Raw genomic sequence first — 17,552 nt, forward strand, 5'->3', positions numbered from 1 at the left:
TTAACCTCACTAGCTCGAGATAAACAAAGCCACGTGCAGCTGTCATCCGCCATCTTTAATCCAGAGAGCACAGTGCTGCCCTCTTTAGCTACTTACCTTTGAAATGTGGTACGTCACAGCTGTCATCCGCCATCTTGCATCCGAAACCTCAGTGCTGCACTCTATGTAGTGGCGGCAAATTCCACGTGCTCTTGTTTGGAAACAAAGCCACGTGCAGCTGTCATCCGCCATCTTTAATCCAGAGAGCACAGTGCTGCCCTCTTTAGCTACTTACCTTTGAAATGTGGTACGTCACAGCTGTCATCCGCCATCTTGCATCGCAAACCTCAGTGCTGCACTCTATGTAGTGGCGGCAAATTCCACGTGCTCTTGTTTGGAAACAAAGCCACGTGCAGCTGTCATCCGCCATCTTTAAGCACCGTGCTGCCCTCTTTAGCTACTTACCTTTGAAATGTGGTACGTCACAGCTGTCATCCGCCATCTTGCATCGCAAACCTCAGTGCTAAACTCTATGTAGTGACGGCAAATTCCACGTGCTCTTGTTTGGAAACAAAGCCACGTGCAGCTGTCATCCGCGATCTTTAATCACCGTGCTGCCCTCTTTAGCTACTTACCTTTGAAATGTGGTACGTTACAGCTGTCATCCGCCATCTTGCATCGCAAACCTCAGTGCTGCACTCTATGTAGTGACGGCAAATTCCACGTGCTCTTGTTTGGAAACAAACCTATGCGCTTTTTTGTCAGCTATCATCTACCATCTTTAATCCAGAGAGCACCGTGCTGCCCTCTATGTGGTGGTGGTAAATTCTACACGCTTTACAAACCCATGTGCTTTTCTGACAGCTGTCAACCGCCAGAGAGCACCGTGCTGTCCTCTTTATGCCGGTGGCAAAGTCTACGTGCTTTTTGACAGCTGTCATCCGCAAGAGAGCACCGTGCTGCCATCATTAGCTAGATACCTGTGGTGGCGGCAAATTCCACGTGCTTTTGTTTAGTAAACAAAGCCACGTGCAGCTGTCGTCCGCCATCTTTAATCAATAGAGCACTGTGCTGCGGGTAATTTCGTCAGCTGTCATCCGCCATCTTTAATCTACAGAACACCGTGCTGCTCTCTGTAGTAGCGGGCAATTTGAAAAGTTCTGTTACCTATCATCCGCCATCTTTGAGCACCGTGCTGCCCTCTACGTGGTGGCGGCAAATTCCACGCGCTCTTGTTTGGAAACAAACTCACGTGCATTTTTGACAGCTACCATCCGCCCTGCTCTCTGTAGTAGCGGGTAATTTGAAAAGTTCTGTTAGCTGTCATACGCCATCTTTGAGCACCGTGCTGCTATCTATGTGGTGGCGGTAAATTCCACGTGCTTTACAAACTCACGCGCAGCTGCCATCCGCCATCTGACATCGCAAACCTCAGTGCTACACTCTTTAGTTGAAAAATGGTGGTGGATAATTTAAAAAGAAAAATTCTACAGCAGCCATCTCTCGACGCTAATTGCACAAGATGGTGGCTATACATGACTCCTTAAAGGTTCTTATGCAAGATGATCGCTATACATAGATGCCCTTGGGATGCTTACGCAAGATGGCGGTTATAAAAGGCTCCTTATGAGACACCCTAGGGATGCTTGCGCGAGATGGTGGTTGCTCTTATGAGGCGGCTTAAGGATCCTTGGCTAGAGACGCCCTAAGGATGCTTGCGCAAGATGGCGCATGCAAGATGGCGGCTATACATAGCTCCTTATGAGACAGCCAGTACTCGATACAACATGTGATCAGAACATTCATTGATGTGTTCAGAACACAAACTAAGTAGAATCGAACACTGTACTCGATGCAACATGTGATTAAAACATCGTCTGGTGTGTTCAGAACACTACATAAGTAGAATCGAACGCTGTACAACATGTTAGGGGATACCTTTGTTCTAAGAAGATCAGATTGAAACATAACAAGACTAGAATTTGAACACTGCACTCGATGTCGTTACATGTGATCAGAACAATGATTGATGTGTTCAGATCACTAAGCAAGTAGAACCGAACGCTGTACAACATGTTAGGGGATACCTTTGTTCTAAGAAGATCAGATTGAAACATAACAAGACTAGAATTTGAACACTGCACTCGATGTCGTTACATGTGATCAGAACAATGATTGATGTGTTCAGATCACTAAACAAGTAGAACCGAACACTGTACAACATGTTAGGGGATACCTTTGTTCTAAGAAGATCAAATTGAAACATAACAAGACTAGAATTTGAACACTGCACTCGATGTCGTTACATGTGATCAGAACAATGATTGATGTGTTCAGATCACTAAACAAGTAGAACCGAACACTGTACAACATGTTAGGGGATACCTTTGTTCTAAGAAGATCAGATTGAAACATAACAAGACTAGAATTGAACACTGCACTCGATGTCGTTACATGTGATCAGAACATTGATTGATGTGTTCAGATCACTAAACAAGTAGAACCGAACACTGTACAACATGTTAGGGGATACCTTTGTTCTAAGAAGATCAGATTGAAACATAACAAGACTAGAATTGAACACTGCACTCGATGCAACATGTAATCAGAACATTGATTGATGTGTTCAGATCACTAAACAAGTAGAACCGAACACTGTACAACATGTTAGGGGATACCTTTGTTCTAAGAAAATTAGATTGAAACTAACAAGACTAGAATCGAACACTGCACTCGATGTCGTTAACCTTAACATGTGATCCGATACAACATGTTAGGGGATACCTTTATCCTAAGAACCGAACACTGTACAACATGTTAGGGGATACCTTTGTTTAGATTGAAACTAACAAGACTAGAATCGAACACTGCACTCGATGTCGTTAACCTTAACATGTGATCCGATACAACATGTTAGGGGATACCTTTGTTCTAAGAAAATTAGATTGAAACATAGCAAGCCTAGAATCGGACACTGTAAGAACATTGTTTGATGTGTTCAGTACAACTTCAATGATTTACCTAGTGTAAAACACACACTGTGCACGTATTGCATAGCTATCTCAAATCTAAAAAAAAAACACTGTGCACATATCGCATAGCTAACACTTCAAATGATTTGCTTAGTACGAAAATGAAAAAATCTATACCGCGTAGCTAACTCGTTCATCGCACTGCTCAGACGCTTAGTAATTGCGAATACACTCATACGAAAATCAAGAAAGCACACTGTGTAGCCAACTCGCTCGGGTCACTCGCTTAGTAATTGCAGAACACTGATACACACACGGATAAGAATGTTCCGAGATACTACATACTTACATGTTTTTTAAGGGGGTGAAAGATCATAAATTATATGTACACATGTTGTCTCCTCCATGTTGTAAGATGAAATAGACGCAGTACTGCGAGTTTCCGCTCTAGCTGGCGAACGGAAGTAGCATGATATCTCAGCAAAAAAAAATATGCGTGAGCTTGCAAGTCAGACACAATGATGGATACCGCGATTCAAATCCTGGCAACTTATGCCGTCAGGAAGGGCATCTAGCTAGATCATGTTATGACGATCGCGCAGATCCCTCGCCTAGCATTTGCAATTTTTTACGGCTTCCAGTTCGAACCCGCTATCTTCCGAAGTAGTGAGAATGATTGAAGAGGTTTGAGGGTGATTCATTTGTTGGATGGAGGCGTTAAGCTGTGTGCAGGCTTCTTCGGTAGGAGTAGGCTATGTGCCGGTACCGGGACATCTAGTTATCGATTTAAAATCCTAGTCACGAAGGGTAACCGGTCGTATAAAACTATGGTGTATGATCTAAGAGGCGGGGTGTGCAAAAAAAGCCAGCATTAAGTAAGGGTTGTTGATGGGGGGCGTTAAACCTTGTGCAGACTCCTTCGAAAATGATTTTGAGTACAAGAGTGTTGATGGTGATTCATCTGTCGGATGGAGGCAATAAGCCTTGTGCAGGCTTCTTCGGTAGGAGTAGGCTATGTGCCGGTACCAGGACATCTAGTTACCGATTTAAAATCCTAGTCAGGAAGGGCAACATGTTGTAAAACTATGGTGTATGATCTAAGAGGCGGGGTGTGCAAAAAAGCCAGCATTAAGTAAGGGCTGTTGATAGGGGGGGGGGCGTTAAACCTTGTGCAGACTCCTTCGAAAATGATTTTTGAGTACAAGACGTTGATGGTGATTCATCCGTCGGATGGAGGCAATAAGCCTTGTGCTGGCTTCTTCAGTAGGAGTAGGTTATGTGCCGGTACCGGGATATCTAGTTATAAAACCCGCTACAACAAATTTATCGCGTATACTACGATTTCTCGCTGTATCACGAACTATTGTTTTACAGCCGGATGCCCTTCCTGACGCAAAACTAAGATTTTAAATCGCAAGAATTTGTTGAGTTGCCCTTCCTGACGCAAAACTGATAGTATCTAAGCTCTTACATCATACACTATTGTTTTCGACCGGTTGCCCTTCCTGACGTCAAAGAACTCGTATTAAGAATCTGTTTTACAACTTGAGAATCGGGGGTTTACAGCTAGATGCTCTTCTTAGATTTTAAATCGCTGTATCACGAACTATTGTTTTACAGCCGGATGCCCTTCCTGACGCAAAACTAAGATTTTAAATCGCAAGAATTTGTTGAGTTGCCCTTCCTGACGCAAAACTGACAGTATCTAGCCTCTTACATCATACACTATTGTTTTCGACCGGTTGCCCTTCCTGACGTCATACATAGGCTAAATGCTACACATTCCGTGGCAGAGCCGGGAATCGAACTCGGACCTCCGGGGGGTAGCAGCTAATCACACTGACTACTACACCACAGAGGAGGACTATTTCAGTTTTACAGAATAGAATATTTTACAACCTTAATTGGTACTGTGTTTTAACCTCTCCGTACAATCATAATATGTTAAGAGTTTACATGGGCTGAATGCTACTCAGGTAAGAAGACGTTCGTGAGTTACAAGTCGCTTATGAGCACACCGTGTCTTCGTTCAAGGTTACTACTACAGCCGGAAGATACGTGTACAATTTCAGCTAACACATGCATTCCGCGGCTCGCTCAGAATGACTACGCTGATACAACTTCAAAGACTGTAGAACAAACCCATAGCCTACAGTTTAGTTTAGTTTGCATGCCTCTCACCCGGTAGTCTCGGGTTCGATTCTCTTGGGGTTAAAAATATGTTTTACAGAGTTTAAATCGCAAGAATTTGTTGAGTTGCCCTTCCTGACGCAAAACTGGCAGTATCTACACTATAGTTTTCAACCGGTTGCCCTTCCTGACGTCAAAGAACTCGGATTAAAAATCTGTTTTGTTTTAAGACTAGTTGCCCTTCCTGACGCAAAACTGGTAGTATCTAAGCTCTTACATCATACACTATTGTTTTCGACCGGTTGCCCTTCCTGACGTCAAAGAACTCGGATTAAGAATCTGTTTTACAACTTGAGAATCGGGGATTTACAGCTAGATGCTCTTCTTAGATTTTAAATCGCTATATCACGAACTATTGTATTACAGCCGGATGCCCTTCCTGACGCAAAACTAAGATGTTAAATCGCAAGAATTTGTTTTAAGACTAGTTGCCCTTCCTGACGCAAAATTGGCAGTATCTAAGCTCTTACATCATACACTATTGTTTTCGACCGGTTGCCCTTCCTGATGTCAAAGAACTCGGATTAAGAATCTGTTTTACAACTTCTAACACGAGAATCGGGGATTTACAGCTAGATGCTCTTCTTAGATTTTAAATCGCTGTATCATGAACTATTGTTTTACTGCCGGATGCCCTTCCTGACGCAAAACTAAGATTTTAAATCGCAAGAATTTGTTGAGTTGCCCTTCCTGACGCAAAACTGGTAGTATCTAAGCTCTTACATCATACACTATTGTTTTAGACCGGTTGCCCTTCCTGACGTCAAAGAACTCGGATTAAGAATCTGTATGACAACTTGAGAATCGGGGATTTACAGCTAGATGCTCTTCTTAGATTTTAAATCGCTGTATCACGAACTATTGTTTTACAGCCGGATGCCCTTCCTGACGCAAAACTAAGATTTTAAATCGCAAGAATTTGTTTTAAGACTAGTTGTCGTTCCTGACGCAAAACTGGCTGTATCCAGCCTATTACATCATACGCTATTGTTTTCGACCGGTTGCCCTTCCTGACGTCAAAGAACTTGGATTAAGAATTTCTTTTACAACTTCTAACATGAGAATCGGGGATTTACTGCTAGATGCTCGCCGGATGCCCTTCCTGACGGCATAAGTTGCCAGGATTTGAATCGCGGTATCCATCATTGTGTCTGACTTGCAAGCTCACGCATATTTTTTTTTTTGCTGAGATATTATGCTACTTCCGTTCGCCAGCTAGAGCGGAAACTCGCAGTACTGCGTCTATTTCATCTTACAACTTGGAGGAGACAACATGTGTACATATAATTTATGATCTTTCACCCCCCTTAAAAAACATGTAAGTATGTAGTATCTCGGAACATTCTTATCCGTGTGTGTATCAGTGTTCTGCAATTACTAAGCGAGTGACCCGAGCGAGTTGGCTACGCAGTGTGCTTTCTTGATTTTCGTATGAGTGTATTCGCAATTACTAAGCGTCTGAGCAGTGCGATGAACGAGTTAGCTACGCGGTATAGATTTTTTTATTTTCGTACTAAGCAAATCATTTGAAGTGTTAGCTATGCGATATGTGCACAGTGTGTTTTTTTTTTAGATTTGAGATAGCTATGCGATATGTGCACAGTGTGTGTTTTACACTAGGTAAATCATTGAAGTTGTACTGAACACATCAAACAATGTTCTTACAGTGTTCGATTCTAGGCTTGCTATGTTTCAATCTAATTTTCTTAGAACAAAGGTATCCCCTAACATGTTGTATCGGATCACATGTTAAGGTTAACGACATCGAGTGCAGTGTTCGATTCTAGTCTTGTTAGTTTCAATCTAAACAAAGGTATCCCCTAACATGTTGTACAGTGTTCGGTTCTTAGGATAAAGGTATCCCCTAACATGTTGTATCGGATCACATGTTAAGGTTAACGACATCGAGTGCAGTGTTCGATTCTAGTCTTGTTAGTTTCAATCTAATTTTCTTAGAACAAAGGTATCCCCTAACATGTTGTACAGTGTTCGGTTCTACTTGTTTAGTGATCTGAACACATCAATCAATGTTCTGATTACATGTTGCATCGAGTGCAGTGTTCAATTCTAGTCTTGTTATGTTTCAATCTGATCTTCTTAGAACAAAGATATCCCCTAACATTTTGTACAGTGTTCGGTTCTACTTGTTTAGTGATCTGAACACATCAATCATTGTTCTGATCACATGTAACGACATCGAGTGCAGTGTTCAATTCTAGTCTTGTTATGTTTCAATCTGATCTTCTTAGAACAAAGGTATCCCCTAACATGTTGTACAGTGTTCGGTTCTACTTGTTTAGTGATCTGAACACATCAATCATTGTTCTGATCACATGTAACGACATCGAGTGCAGTGTTCAAATTCTAGTCTTGTTATGTTTCAATTTGATCTTCTTAGAACAAAGGTATCCCCTAACATGTTGTACAGTGTTCGGTTCTACTTGTTTAGTGATCTGAACACATCAATCATTGTTCTGATCACATGTAACGACATCGAGTGCAGTGTTCAAATTCTAGTCTTGTTATGTTTCAATCTGATCTTCTTAGAACAAAGGTATCCCCTAACATGTTGTACAGCGTTCGATTCTACTTATGTAGTGTTCTGAACACACCAGACAATGTTTTAATCACATGTTGCATCGAGTACAGTGTTCGATTCTACTTAGTTTGTGTTCTGAACACATCAATGAATGTTCTGATCACATGTTGTATCGAGTACTGGCTGTCTCATAAGGAGCTATGTATAGCCGCCATCTTGCATGCGCCATCTTGCGCAAGCATCCTTAGGGCGTCTCTAGCCAAGGATCCTTAAGCCGCCTCATAAGAGCAACCACCATCTCGCGCAAGCATCCCTAGGGTGTCTCATAAGGAGCCTTGTATAACCGCCATCTTGCGTAAGCATCCCAAGGGCGTCTATGTATAGCGATCATCTTGCATAAGAACCTTTAAGGAGTCATGTATAGCCACCATCTTGTGCAATTAGCGTCGAGAGATGGCTGCTGTAGAATTTTTCTTTTTAAATTATCCACCACCATTTTTCAACTAAAGAGTGTAGCACTGAGGTTTGCGATGTCAGATGGCGGATGACAGCTGCGCGTGAGTTTGTAAAGCACGTGGAATTTGCCGCCACCACATAGATAGCAGCACGGTGCTCAAAGATGGCGTATGACAGCTAACAGAACTTTTCAAATTACCCGCTACTACAGAGAGCAGGGCGGATGGTAGCTGTCAAAAAAGCACGTGAGTTTGTTTCCAAACAAGAGCGCGTGGAATTTGCCGCCACCACATAGAGGGCAGCACGGTGCTCAAAGATGGCGGATGATAGGTAACAGAACTTTTCAAATTGCCCGCTACTACAGAGAGCAGCACGGTGTTCTGTAGATTAAAGATGGCGGATGACAGCTGACGAAATTACCCGCAGCACAGTGCTCTATTGATTAAAGATGGCGGACGACAGCTGCACGTGGCTTTGTTTACTAAACAAGAGCACGTGGAATTTGCCGCCACCACAGGTATTTAGCTAAAGATGGCAGCACGGTGCTCTCTTGCGGATGACAGCTGTCAAAAAGCACGTAGAATTTGCCACCGGCATAAAGAGGACAGCACGGTGCTCTCTGGCGGTTGACAGCTGTCAGAAAAGCACATGGGTTTGTAAAGCGTGTAGAATTTACCACCACCACATAGAGGGCAGCACGGTGCTCTCTGGATTAAAGATGGTGGATGATAGCTGACAAAAAATCGCATAGGTTTGTTTCCAAACAAGAGCACGTGGAATTTGCCGTCACTACATAGAGTGCAGCACTGAGGTTTGCGATGCAAGATGGCGGATGACAGCTGTGACGTACCACATTTCAAAGGTAAGTAGCTAAAGAGGGCAGCACGGTGCTTAAAGATGGCGGATGACAGCTGCACGTGGCTTTGTTTCCAAACAAGAGCACGTGGAATTTGCCGCCACTACATAGAGTGCAGCACTGAGGTTTGCGATGCAAGATGGCGGATGACAGCTGTGACGTACCACATTTCAAAGGTAAGTAGCTAAAGAGGGCAGCACTGTGCTCTCTGGATTAAAGATGGCGGATGACAGCTGCACGTGGCTTTGTTTATCTCGAGCTAGTGAGGTTAAGTTGGTAGCACTAAGGTTTAGACCCGTCAAGATGGCAGCACTGCAGATGACAGGTGACGAATTTAAGAGGGCAGCACAGTGTTTAAAGATGGTGGATGACAGCTGTCAAAAAAGCACGTGGCTTTGTTTACCACGCGCTGGTTAGGTTAAGTTGGTACCGCTAAGGTTTAGGCCCGTCAAGATGGCAGTACTGAGGTTAGCGATGCGTTGTTGTCTGTCAAAAAGCACGTGGCTGTCGAAAAACACGTGGCTTTGTTTACCTCGCACTAGTTAGGTTAAGTGACAGCTGTCAAAAAAGCACGTGGCTGTCAAAAAGCACGTGGCTTTGTTTACCTCGCGCTAGTTAGGTTAAGTTGGCACTACTGAGGTTTAGGCCCGTCAAGATGGCAGTACTGAGGTTAGCGATGCGTTGTTGTCTGTCAAAAAGCACGTGGCTGTCAAAAAACACGTGGCTTTGTTTACCTCACGCTAGTTAGGTTAAGTTGGCACTACTGAGGTTTAGGCCCGTCAAGATGGCAACAGTGAGGTTAGCGATGCGTTGTTGTCGATGACAGCTGTCAAAAAGCACGTGGCTTTGTTTACAAATTCAAATCTCCCGCCAAAATTCAAATTTCCCGCCAGAATTCAAATTTCCCGCGCCGCGGGAGGAGGAGGAGGCCGCAGAACCACCCTATTATACTACTCTCCAGAGAATAAGGACTTTTTTCTCAACTTCCGAGCCCTACTTATAGCCTTATAACAGCTACCTTCACTCCTCCCGTTTATCATAGAAGGGTCACCGAAGTTCTGTTTGTGTTAGTACAAAATTCAACCTCCAGCAATTTAAATAAATAAATAAATAAATAAATAAATAAATAAATAAATAAATAAATAAATAAATAAATAAATAAATAAATAAATAAATGTATTCAATTTAAAGCACGGCGCTACAGCGACCATTGCTCAGCCCTAAGTCCTGCAGATTACGAGGTGACGCGTTGTCAGCGCGGCGAATCCTCCTAGCCGTTACTTTTGGCTTTCTAGACCAAGGCCGCTATCTCACCGTCAGATAGTTTCTCAACTCTCCTCAAGTAGGTTGAGTTGGCCATGAATCAGTCTTCAGATCCAGGTAAAAATCCCTGACCTAGACCGGAATCAAACCCGGGTCAGATATAATTTCAGTACTCCTAGACGAGGTCCCGGCAAATAAATAATATTAATAATATTTTATACATCATTAGTTGAGCTTACCAACAGATATTATTTTACAGAAGAAGGAAGGGTAATTGAGAATCCGCTCCTTGCAGTACGGTAATCTGGTCCAAACACACTTCTGGTAGCTGGTCTTCACCAAGCAGGCTCCACGAGGTATCTGGCGAGAAACATGGAACCTGATCGTAATTAACCACGGAACTCCCCTCCGATAGATAAAGTGGGAGGTACTGATTCCATGATAACAAGTAACGTACGTCACAGTCAGATGATTATTCCTTTACCTAGAACAGTATCACGAGTATATTCTTCCTCCCCTTTGGCGGGAGAAATAGGATTTATTAGACGTCAGATAGCGAAGCAATCATCGTCACATGCCTTCATTCTCACCTTGACAGATAAAATATGCCGCACTTCAACACGAATATCGATTAGAGAGTTGTTGAGCACACGAAGTAGGAATTTTTATGGGTTCATAATTCTGGAAAACAATATTTTAGTAAGTCATATTAAAATGTTATTCTATTGACTTTAGGAAACATGGGTCGAATCAAGGAATGGGTCTTTCATTTCTTCCTCAATATCAGACAAAAGCAAAAATACTTAAAAAATGTAAATCCTCATTATAAGAGTAAAATCAAACCAACCAACCAATCCACCCACCCACCCTCGCTGAGTCCGAGGGAAAAACCAACCCTGGAGGGTAAACTGATTAAGAAAAACAAATAAATAAATACATAAATAAATAAATAAATAAATAAATAAATAAATAAATAAATAAATAAATAAATATTGTAACACATACAGCAAATCAAGGCCCTTAACCTACCAAAACAACCACTACGCAGACTAATCATCATCTTCTTCGTCTTCTTCTACCGCTCTTCCCACCACACCCGTGGGGTCGCGGGCGCGAATTATGTAGCACATGTGGATTTGACCATGTTTTACGACCGGATGCCCTTCCTGACGCCAACCATATGTAGAGGGATGTAACCACTATTGCGTGTGTCTATGGTGGTTGGTAGTGTGGTGTGTTGTATGAAAATGAAGAGGAGAGTGTTGAGACAAACACAAACACCCAGTCCCCGCGCCAGAAGAATTCATCAAACGCTAGTAAAATCCCCGACCCGGCCGGGAATCGAACCCAGGACCCGCTGAAACCGAAGGCCTCAATGCTGACATTCAGCCAGGGAGTCGGGCAACTGCTGCCCAGACTAATGGCTTCGTTATTTTGTTTTGATTTCTGAATCCTGTAATCGTCTTTTACATTTACTTTGTGAAATTCTGTATTATTCGTATATTTTAAATATTGTATTTCTGTTCGGTCAGTCGCCAGTCCTAAAACATCAGTTTCCAAGAGTTTGGGTTGTAAGTAGTACGAAGAAAATATAGCTTGCCTTCTATAATTTACTTTAAATAGACAAGTAAACGTAAAGGAGGTCCACTGTAGCACCATTTTTTTATTGGCAGGCAAGTAATACGTAATGCGACAGTGGAAATAAGGAAAAATTAGTGTTGAGTCCAATGATTTTCACACCTCTGTACACTTTTATTTACAACAAACACATAATGTAATTTCATAGAAGAATGAAAACACTAAACAACTAGACAACGAAGAGAAGTTTACTTCACAATCAGAATGGCCAACATAGAGTCCGTTATCCAGGAAAAAAACAAAACTATCACAAAAATATCGATATGGTATCCAACATGTGTTCCAGTAGTTCCGGTAAGCTGGGTATAGACAAGTGCGAGAGACGTTATTTTGCGAGATATTTCAATGAATAAGTTGAATTTTCTTTGCTTTCAAGTTCATTGTGCACTGTGTGCTTCAAGCATGTAGCTTATATGGCTTCATTAATTGAACAGTTCAGCATGGCGTACTGTTTTGTGCCTGGCTGTAAGTTACACTATGGTAGAGTAGTTGATGATATGCAATTATTTTTTTACCCCTGAAGGATATAAACCAATTTGAAAACTGAGCCGGAACTATTCCACAGAAGGATACTGAGTTAACACGTAATAGCAGAATTTGTGTCCGGCTCCATGGCTAAATGGTTAGCGTGCTGGCCTTTGGTCACAGGGGTCCCGGGTTCGATTCCCGGCAGGGTCGGGAATGTTAACCTTAATTGGTTAATTTCGCTGGCACGGGGGTTGGGTGTGTGTATCGTTTTCATCATCATTACATCCTCATCATGACGCGCAGGTCGCCTACAGGAGTCAAATCAAAAGACCTGCACCTGGCGAGCAGAATTTGTCATGTTCATTTCTCTGATGATTTGATAGCAAAATCAAATAATTTTATAGTGAATAGTGAAAAAGCGGATATCTATCGTGTGAGATGGAAACTACGCCCTGGAGTAGTTCCTCACATTTTCCCCTAATTTGCCGCCAAATCTTCAGGAAATCTTTCGAAAGTCCAGTAACAGAGACAAATTGAGTCGCAGTATTCGGGAGATAGTAGGTTCGAACCCCACTGTCGGCAGCCCTGAAAATGGTTTTCCGTGGTTTCCCATTTTCACACCAGGCAAATGCTGAGGCTGTACCTTAATTAAAGCCACGGCTGCTTCCTTCCCACTCCTAGTCCTTTCCTGTCCCATCGTCGCCGTAAGACCTATCTGTGTCGGTGCGACGTAAAACAACTAGCAAAAAAAAATTTTAAAAATTGAGTGGCGGACAGTTGGTAAGTTAAATAATTCATGGGTGTTTGTTTTAATATGCTGGGAGTTATGTGCTACTGTATTTATCTGTATATGTACAGTCAAGAAACCTGTGCTTTCCGCAACATGTGATGAAGGCCGTAGCCCTTATTTCCTTGTATGTTTTTTTTTCATTGTACCTGCGTGGTATTTTAATTGTAATGTCTGATTGTTTTTTTTAAAGACAGTGCATATACTTATCAGTTATGGAGTAATACGTTTCCTCTGGCATCATTCCTCAGACGAGATGATCGGTACTGCGGAGCTTGCCCACTCGAGCGCTGTCTAGCGGGACGCGCTTGAACTTGAGGAGTCCTCACACTTGCTCTTATATTCGTCATGCCATAAGATTAAAAACAATTACTATCGAATATTTGTTGCAAAAAGTTAATGACTGACCTAAATTAGAGATATATCAAGAAGCTACGGCTCTCGATCCAAGATTGATATCCTTAAAATGTCTTCCTGGTCCGCCTCTGTGGTGTAGTGGTTAGTGTGATTAGCTGCCACCCCCAGAAGCCCGGGTTCGATTCACGGCTCTGCCACGAAATTTGAAAAGTGGTACGAGGGCTGGAACGGGGTCTACTCAGTCTCGGGAGGTCAACTGAGTAGAGGTGGGTTCGATTCCCACCTCAACCAGTCTGGAAGTGCTTTTCTCTGGTTTCCCACTTTTCCTCCAGGCAAATGCCGGGATGGTACCCAACTTGGGCCACGGCCGCTTCTTTCCCTCTTCCTTGTCTATCCCTTCCAATCTTCCCATCCCCCCGCAAGGCCCCTATTCAGCATAGCAGGTGTGGCCGCCTGGGCGAGGTACTGGTCATCCTCCCCAGTTGTATCCCCCGACCCGGAGTCTGAGGCTCCAGGACACGGGCCTTGAGGCGGTAGAGGTGGGATCCCTCGCTGAGTCCAAGGGAAAAACCGACCCTGGAGGGTAAACAGATAAAGAAGAAGAAGAAAATGTCTTCCTGTCCGCTTCTGTGGTCCACCTCCGCAGGCCCGGGTTCGAGATTCGATTCCTACCTCAGCCATCCTCGAAGTGGTTTCGTGATTATCCTCCAGGCAAATGACGGATGGTACCTAACTTAAGGCCACGGCCACTTCCTTCCATCGTGTCTAACTCTTCCAATCTTCCCTTCTTTCCACAAGGCCCCTGTTCAGCATAGCAGGTGAGGCCGACTGGGCGAGGTGCTGGTCCTCCTCCCCAGTTTTGTACCCCGATCCAAAGTCTCATGCACCAGGACACTACCCTCGAGGCGGTAGAGCTGTGGTCCCTTAAGGTACAGTCCCAGCATTTGCCTGGTGTGAACATGGGAAACCACAGAAAACCATCTTCAGGGGTTCGAACCCACTATCTCTCGAAAATTGGATACTGGGCGCACTTAAGCGACTTCAGCTATTGAACTCGGTGCCACTAAACGTAGAACAACACTTAATTCGGAGCGTGTGAAGGCACTCACACACTAAAAATCGCGAATGAAGCAGTGCTGACAAACTGAATCTTCCTTGTAATTAACGTTTTTAGATTTAATAAATGTTTGCTTCGTAAATATCTTGTACAAGTCTGCACAAAAGAAAACTATCAAGAAATAATAAAATATAATACTAATTTCCTTTTTATGAAGAATAAAAATTTTCTACGCAAATCATAAATCACAGAATGCAAATTAAATTAAACCATTTGATATATACAATCATGTTCATAAAAACAGAACACCTTGAAAGACTAAAGATAGGAAGTTCTTATTCGCAGGATATGTTCATTAGTATGTTCTGCAGAAACGATTAGCATTTCAATCACCTATGTTCAGCATGTGTCCTGTTGTCTAGTAGGCACTGGATCCTCCATGGGCACTGATAACTTGTTCCATGAGTGATGGCATCGCATAAGGCGCGAACGGCGCCCTGGGGTATAAGCCATCCATGCTGCAGTCACACTGTTCCACAGTTCATCTCTGGTGGTTGGCATTGGGTCACAGAACCGCACACGTCATTTCACCACATCCCACACATTTTCGATTAGCGACAAGTCCGGTGATCGGGCGGGCCAAGACAACAGTCTGAGATCTTGTGGCAACAAGAAGGCACGTGTCCGTGCAGTAACTTGTGGTCGCGCATTGTTCTGCTGAAATTTGGTGTCTGGGGTGTCGTGCAGAAAGGGTATGGCTACGGGTCGCAGGATGACATTCACGTAGGTCAAACTGGTCACAGTAGCCTGGACCACGCACCAACTGTGATTTGCGATTGTACCCAATAGCGCCTTGAGTTGGCGCTGTATATCTTGTGCGAATGCAGTCAATGTGATGCCTCTCCCCCAGTCTGCGGCGAACCAAAATGTGACCATCGTTTTCAAACAAACAGAACCTGGATTCGTCCGAAAACACTACCTGTTGCCATTCGTGTCCCCAGTGACAAGGTACCATACATCATTGCAGTCTAGCATATTTATGCACATTAGTCAAAGGTAGGCGGAGAAGTGGACGACGCGCCGGTAACCCAGACCGTAATAAACGGCGACGGACTGTCACTCCTGATAGTGTATGATGTGTTACACTGTTCCACTGTTGCGCCAGAGCCGAGGAGGACGCAGATCTGTCCTGCAATGCCATTCGGATGAGGTGTCGATCTTCTCGGGGGGTGGTCTGGGTGGCGCGAATATGCCCATCTCGTCGTGTTCTACGGCCTTCTGTGAACCATTCTGTACACATCCGTTGCACTGCCGACACACTTCGTCCCACACGTGCAGCAATTTTCCGGATGGATGCATCACGTTCTCTCACTCCAATAATACACCCTCTTTCAAACTCACTCATTTGACGGTACGGTCTGCACGTCTGCTCAAGACACACTGATCCATTACGTTCGGTTTATAGCGACAACGAGAGCCGCAGGCACATTTTAGCAGTCGGTGGTGGTGCGCCGAGATATCGATGTTGATCTTGAACCTTAGGGCCGACATGGTTCAAATGCTAATGCACATGTCCTGTGAATATGAGCTTCCTATCTCTAGTCTTTGAAAGTGTTCTGCTTTTTATGAACATGAGTGTATATTTAAGTTCATCGCCTTATAATAAATACGATTTTCATTTCGACCAAATTTCGGTTAATCTATTAAAACGAAATAGTTAAGTCATAAAATAGTTAAGTAATAATTAACCATTAGAGGAATATGCAGTGAATCTTGGAAGCTTGAGGATATTTACATTTATATTTTCTAGAATCTGATTAATATTATCTCTATACTATCCTGCAAATGATTATTATTATGTACAATTTGCTTTACATCGAACCAACATACAGATGTTATGGCGACGATGGGATAGAAAACGGCTAGGGGAGGGAAGAAATCGATCGTGGCCTTAGTTTGCCTGGTGTGAAAATTGGAAACCACGGATATCCATCTTCAGGGCTCTCAACGGAGATGTTCGAACCCACTATCTCCCGAATACAAGCTGACAGCTATTTGACCAAACCGAGCATCCACTCTCTTGGTCCTGTAAATTATTTCTGTAATTAAAATGTTCTAGTTTACATAGTAGCCCATGTTGTATAAACACTTCCGTGCAGTCTATATGCTCGACTGTTATCTGGAGACTTAATCATCCTGTCAGTGATGTGTATTCAGTGGCTGCAGGAAAGGAAACAAGATCAATATTCTGTTAATGATACTAAAAAAGTTTTATTTAAAAGGGGGAACTTCTATCAATCCGGTATATCTTCCTTAATATTCAAGTCGCATTCAAAACAAGCTGCAAATATTATCAGTCCCTGTCATGAAGGTAGGTATACAGTAACTATTATCAAAAATATACTTCATCTAGCAGTTCTTTCCTTATGAACAATTATTTTCGTGTGGCTATTTCTAGCCGGGTGCCGCCCTTGTAAGGCAGACCCTCCGATGAGGGTGGGCGAGAACTGCCATGTGTAGATAACTGCTTGTTATTGTGGTGGAGGATAGTGTTATGTGTGGTGTGTGAGTTGCAGGGATGTTGGAGACAGCACAAACACCCAGTTCCCGGGCCACTGAAATTAACCAATAAGTTAAAATCTCCGACCCGGCCGGGAGTAGAACCCGGGACCCTCTGAACCGAAGGCCAGTACGCTGACCGTTCAGCCAACGAGTCGGACTTATAAACAATTATAACTGTGTTTAGCTCTCCTCAGTATGGTGGAAGTCGTGCGAACGTTTCCAACTACTTTATGAAATCCACGACTATTCTTGTACTGTGGGGAATGATTCCAACTACTTTTTATAATCCATAAATATTCATGCAAACGATTCCAACTGCTTTATATAATCCACGACTATTCTTGTACTATGACGAATTATTATTGTATTGTGACGAACGATTCCAACTACAGTAATTGTGTAAGATGGCGAATGATTCCAACTACTCT

At 43.2% G+C, this 17,552-nt stretch overlaps 1 protein-coding gene across 1 annotated transcript in view; it reads right to left on the reverse strand.

Annotated features, from left to right (window-relative positions):
* Positions 1-10,633, reverse strand: part of nvd (neverland) — an 87,097-nt gene extending 76,464 nt beyond the window's left edge. Inside the window, exon 1 of the mRNA XM_067152442.2 lies at positions 10,495-10,633. The gene's annotated coding sequence lies outside the window, so the exon portion shown is untranslated. The remainder of the gene's footprint in view (positions 1-10,494) is intronic.
* Between the last annotated feature and the right edge of the window lie 6,919 nt (positions 10,634-17,552).

This window comes from Anabrus simplex, chromosome 8 (genome assembly GCF_040414725.1).
Source record: "Anabrus simplex isolate iqAnaSimp1 chromosome 8, ASM4041472v1, whole genome shotgun sequence".
Lineage (NCBI taxonomy): Eukaryota > Metazoa > Arthropoda > Insecta > Orthoptera > Tettigoniidae > Anabrus > Anabrus simplex.